The sequence below is a fragment of the Symphalangus syndactylus genome, chromosome 18 (assembly GCF_028878055.3).
Source record: "Symphalangus syndactylus isolate Jambi chromosome 18, NHGRI_mSymSyn1-v2.1_pri, whole genome shotgun sequence".
Lineage (NCBI taxonomy): Eukaryota > Metazoa > Chordata > Mammalia > Primates > Hylobatidae > Symphalangus > Symphalangus syndactylus.
Window position 1 is genome coordinate 38,220,804 of NC_072440.2, and position 6,387 is coordinate 38,227,190.

Consider the following 6,387-nt stretch of genomic DNA (forward strand, 5'->3'; position numbering starts at 1 on the left):
GTATATTATCATCTGAAATTATGAAGTATCCTTAAATGCACAGCTAATGAATTCTGTACTTTAACCACATGTTCTTATGTACTTAGAACATGTCTCTCCCATATATACAAAAGCACATCCAACAAAAACTTACACGGGTCCATCTAGAAATAGTTTATATTAACAAAAGAGAACTGCATTTTTCAGGACTGACAGGCAAAGCAAATAAGTAATTTCACTGTAGATTGAAACAGTAGATAAATAAAAGCTCAACTTATAATTCAAGATTGATTATTCAAGTCAGAAGAAATCTGTTTTCTCTGAAAACATTGAGATTGGCTCTGTTAGAGTTAAGTCAGTGTCAGCATTTCTGGAATAATGCACATGTATGCTGTTTGCCTGCTGGGGTGTGTTTCTGGGTAGAGCATTATGATTTGTGACTGAATAAATCAGCTATTCATTGCTACCCCCCACCACCAATAAAACTTGTTTTTCAAGTTCCTTCTCCTTCATAGTTTTTTTGTTAACATAATCATCTCAGTAATTAAAATAAAAGCTGTACCTTTTGTGGGGTTTTTTGAACAATGAACTGACTGATTAAGTAAAAGCTATGCACTTTCTATAAAAGATACCATTGGAATTTTTGACAAATATTGGTCTTCTCCATATATCCCAGGAAAACAACTATGTGTATAATATTACTGGAGAAAGCACAGGGCCATTAACAGTGGGGAGTGGGGAGCAGCTGGTGGGGGCTGAGGAGCAGTACAACCAGTATCACCTTCTCTAAAGGTGAATAAGAAAGGCCAGTGGCTCCCTTTCTTCTGTCTCAAATTCAGAAAAACAAAGGTTATTACAGGGAAAGTTTAATTTCTACTTTTTATTATGTTTATCATTATGAAGTAATGGCAGGCAAAGTAAAACAATCACTTTTGGTATTTCCCAGGCTTCCACGGCTATTAAACAATTCATAATATTTATCATATTTATTTTTGTTTTCAAAGGCTATTATAAGAGTCTAGAATTTCATGCATGATCCAATTAACTAATTATACTTATTTAGAGGCCATGAAATGCCTAACTGCAGTCACAAATAGGGGATCACTGGCATAATTAGTTGTGCTAGCAAAACTATAGTCACAAAATTTCTTGGGTCAAACCACACTAAAATTGTGACCCTAATTATAGTACTGTTCTCAGTATAATGCTGTCTTAATATGTCAGTCATCCCATGTTTGGAAAATAACTTTTTTTTTTTCTTTTTGGAGACAGAGTCTCGCTCTGTTGCCCAGGCTAGAGTGCAGTGGCACGATCTTGGCTTATTGCAACCTCTGCCTCTCGGGTTCTCCTACCTTAGCCTCCCAAGTAGCTGGGATTACAAGTGTGCGCCACCACATCCAGCTAATTTTTGCATTTTCAGTAGATATAGGGTTTCACTGTGTTGGCCAGGCTGGTCTCAAACTCCCAACCTCAGGTAATCCACCCACCTCAGCCTCCCAAAGTGCTGGGATTACAGGCGTGAGCCACCGCGCCTGGCCTGGAAAATAACTTTTAACTGGGGAAAACATTCTCCTTTAAATTTGATATGCCAATTTTTAATTCACTAAAACATTTCTAGGAAAATTTCAAAATAAAACCTTGGGAATACGGCAAAAATAATTTTTGAGATTGCTCTGGTCAAGCATGGCAAAACCGTTAGCTAAATGGCACACAATTGGTTATCACTTAACCAAGTTCTGACAAAATTCTAAAGTAAAATAACCAATTTTTGTTGTCAAGAAAGAAAATAAATCGGCTAGGCACGGTGGCTCACGCCTGTAATCCCAGCACTTTGGGAGGCCGAGGTGGGTGGATCATGAGGTCAGGAGATCGAGACCATCCTAGCTAACATGTTAAAACCCTATCTCTACTAAAAATACAAAAAATTAGCTGGGCATGGTGGTGGACGCCTGTAATTCCAGCTACTAAGGAGGCTAAGGCAGGAGTGGCATGAACCAGGGAGGTGGAGCCTACAGTGAGTTCAGATCGCGCCACTGCACTCCAGCCTGGGTGAACAGAGCGAGACTCTGTCTCAAAAAAAGAAAGAAAGAGAGAGAGAAGGAAGGAAGGAAGGAAGGAAGGAAGGAAGGAAGGAAGGAAGGAAGGAAGGAAGGAAGGAAGGGGAAGGAAAGGGAAGGGAAGGGAAGGAAGGGAAGGAAAGGAAGGAAAGGAAGGAAAGGAAGGAAAGGAAGAAAGGAAGGGAAGGAAGGGAAGGAAGGAAGGAAGGAAGGAAGGAAGGAAGGAAGGAAGGAAGGAAGAAGGAAAGAAAGAAAGAAAAAAAGAAAATAAATCATAGATATTCCAAAACAATTAACTAACTGGTATCCTGGATAATGTTTCTCCCTATAAACGTGTGGCCCTTATCTGATATGTAGTCTTCCCATTCCATTTGATTTGTCGGTGCAGTCAGTCAACATGCAAGATACATCAAAAACAGCCTGACCTCACCGGAAGCCAGGTTCTATAGGAGGTCACCACAACTCTCACTAACCCTTCTGCTTTTCAAGACAGGGAAGGAGAGGGGTAAGGAAAAACTAAAAAGTTTTAAATCAGAGAAAAGAAAAAAAGGCACAATGATAGATTCTTTCTTATTCTGAGATACAAAAATGCAAACAGGACTGTCAATAGCTGAAGGCATGTGAACTGTGGTAACCTGCAAGAACATTTTCCATGTGTTCTGCGCTGGCTGCTTAACTAAGCCAGTTAAGCATAAGAAACATAAAAAACTGTTTATAAACAGTTTCATGGTTCATCCACTAGTCCTGACTCCAAAGTCTATATAACTCTATTTCCAGAAGACTCAACTGACACATAATAGTGACTTGTAATAGTGACTTATTTTATTCTAATACATAAAACATATTACATCTATTGCCAAAATTTTCCCAAACATGTCCTACATTATATTAACCTTGTTTCTATAGTTGTCTTAAGCTGTCCAGGGTTGCTTTTTATTTTTTATTTATTTATTCTGTTTCCTGACTAGACTGTTAAGCTCCACAGTAGCAGAGCCTACAATCGAGGGCACTATAAACAGCAGATTCTTGTTAATTTGTCTCCTATTCAACTGTCCACCATCCATATTTACGCATAAGTGCTTCCCTGAGCCACTGATACAATGCCCTTCCATTCGTTTGCCATGGAGAACCAATTTAGGACAAAAGACAAGAGTCCACTAAAAAATAATCATATTTACCAATGATGATTAGTATAGAGTGCTGATGGTCAGGTAGACACTTTAGCACTATACTTGTGTAAGAATTCTAAGAAAGCTGGCTTGTAATATTTCGTCAGATTGGAACTGTAATTCTATTAAAAAAAAACAATTTCTTAATGCACTGACTTTTCTGTGGAGTTCAGAAAGAATCTATGATGGGTGTTGGGTTTCCTAGAGAACAGAATGTTTCATTTTGCTCTAATTCATTCTATTACTGAATTAAACTTTGATGTATTGGTCTTGACAAGTGCTTCATGCTGATTGTATTGTGTATGATAGTATAATCACTCCCCATGCATTTCCCACTGGCTGGCTGATTAATGCAATAGATTACCTGCAGCATTGATGGCAAGGGGGAATCATTGCCCTTCTGTACTCTAAACTGTTTGTATTTCGGTGTGCATGTGTGTGTCCAGGCACACACAGGCACCCATGAATATCGCATACATGGATGGAGAAGGCTAGATAAAGCAGAAGAAGAAAACGGAGGACCCAGTAAAGATTAATACCTTTTAATCATTGTTTTCAGTACATCAAAAATAACTGCTTCTTAATGTTTCCAAGTAATTGTCAACATTACACTTCAATTATTCATTCACTTTTTTATTCACAAATATTTACTGAGCATCAACTATATCAGGCACATTTTTTCACCTTTATAGGAAAAATAACTTTAAAAATTACTTTCACTATTTGTGGGAAGGAGTGGAAAAAAGGGGTAAGATTATCAAATGGACATTAATAAGGAATAAAAAGAGGATTAAGAAAGGATGGATATGATATTAGTTTAAATTTGCCAATAAAGACAATAACTGACGATAATACTATTAAATCCAGTAAGTGGTTAATGGTTTCCAAACATACAGGCAAATCTTTCAAATTATGTGGTCTACATATGACCCTAATGCTTAGCAAAGAATATATTCTAGTGCATGGTCAATCTGTTCTGGTGAACAGGTTGCTTGATATATTAATCTCATCTTCAAAGTGGTGGGGGGAAACAGACTTTGTGCTCTTGGGAGCATTTTGGAAGTATTCCTCCTAACAGGATTTTCTCTCCATTCCAAGCTTATATTTAACCCAAGTGCCCTGTTTGGGATTCTCCCATCCAGCTCATTCCACCCTTGATCATACACAAAGGAAGACTATGGATTCCAATCTAAGCCACTTCGAGGTCTCTCTCTGATTCCTACTTTATTAATGCTTCTCACTCTCTTCTCCAGGTTTGCTGAAGCAAATTTTGAAATTTATTAATCCAGCTGGTCATAGCTTAAAATCACAGAGATTTGGCTTTCTATTTCAAAGGTTATCTTTGCAGCAGAAAGCACAGAGAACTGAGTGAGTTACCTACATTTCAGACAACTAGTATCATTACCCTGGGTATTCTGTCACCAGATCAAAGTCTAAGAAAATAGCCCTAAGACCAGTTATTAACTCCCTAAAGCAAGTTAACGTCAGAAGGCTCTGGCATTTTACTATACAGAGTCCTTGTCTTATACTAATTTTGGAATTTTAAAATAAAACACGAAAACAATGTTACACAATTATCAGACAAGCTTACAAGCTGTCTCACAAAAGTTCACTTGTTGCAAATCATTTGCCATCCTGCCTTCCCCTAAAGTATATAGGAAAAAGCTATTTACATAAATTAAAAAGTCGTCCGTTAGTATAGCGGTCCCCAACCTTTTTGGCACCAGGGACTGGCTTTGTGGAAGACAATTTTTCCACATATGAGGACTGGGGGAGGGGGCGGGGTGGCAGTTGCCGGGGCATGGTTTTGGGATGAAAGTACTCCACCTCAGATCATTAGGCATTAGATTCTCATAAGGAACACACAACCTCAATAGCTCACGTGCGCAGCTCACAATAGGGTTTGTGCTCCTATGAGAATCTAATCTCACTGCTGATCTGACAAGAGGTGGCGCTCAGGCAGTAATGCTCACTTGCCTACCACTCACCTCCTGCTGTGCACCTCAGTTCCTAACAGGCCACGGACTGATACTGGTCCACAGTCCGGGGATGGGGGAACCCCTGTTTTAGTACATGTCTAACAAGAGTACCTATTAAAAGCCTATTGAAGATAGTGATTATCAAGCATGCATTTGTAATATCGGAATCCTTTCCTCCAGAACAATCTTGATGAAAACCCTAGTAGTAATGTGGTAAAGTCGCACTGCTCTGATTGAGAAGGATCTTCCCCCTGAGACCCCAAACCTAGGGGCTCTGCAGGGCAGTGTCTGAACACCCCCTCTAAGGACAACCATTTCTAACTTCCTTGGGTTTTCTTCCCCCTCATGAGCCTAACGAAGCTTAAATTAACTACGATAGCATTTATAAAGCACCTTGCTTGATATTGGCACATACACAGAGCTGCCTAAGGAGCTGCTTCAGCCTTCCCTTTGCTTCCACTTCTTTCCTTCCTGCTCCTGGCATCCCTGATTCTCTGTGAAACCCCTGGGAATCCCAGATGGCTTAAAATGAAGCTTCTCAGACCTCATTAATTTTTCTATGCTGCTACTTCAGGGTAAGAAATGGTGAAAGGAAATTTTCTTCCCCAGCTTGTCTTGATTCATTTTCACTCTTGTTCTCCCCCTCCACCCTACCATGATAGTACTCTCTAGATCCACAGCCTAGTAAGGAGACTTCCCTAGCCAGATTTCCCATTGGTGGATGTGTCTTGAAGGCAAGTGCAGTCAGTACTATCTCTTAGGAAATAGGAAAAGTAGGGAGAGAACTTTTCTAAGAATTGTGAGAAAGAAGAGGACACCTTATACCAACATTATGACATTCCTATTAACCACTAATGTGAGAAGAGTATCTACTGCCAATGGACTAATGCTGTAAGTAGAAAGATGACATAAAAGAAAGTAAATGGAATCCATTCTTGATACAAATAAAGCTACTAACACACAACATATATAAGACAGTAACACTCAAGTGTATTACAATGAGCCTTAAAGCATCTTAATTCCTCACCAAATCTCCATGCTCTATGTTTAGCATAAGGTTTCATAAAAACACATAAGGAGGTGAATCTCAAGTGTTGTTACAAATTATCTAATTCTATACAGAAACAGTTTAGACAATGGATACTACTAAGAATTTCCAGTTGGTTAGACAATAGGATCAAGTGACCTGTAAAGTCTCTTTGA

At 39.0% G+C, this 6,387-nt stretch overlaps 1 protein-coding gene across 1 annotated transcript in view; it reads right to left on the reverse strand.

Annotated features, from left to right (window-relative positions):
- ZSWIM6 (zinc finger SWIM-type containing 6) overlaps window positions 1-6,387 on the reverse strand; it is a 221,674-nt gene that overhangs the window by 45,369 nt on the left and 169,918 nt on the right. The window lies entirely within an intron of this gene.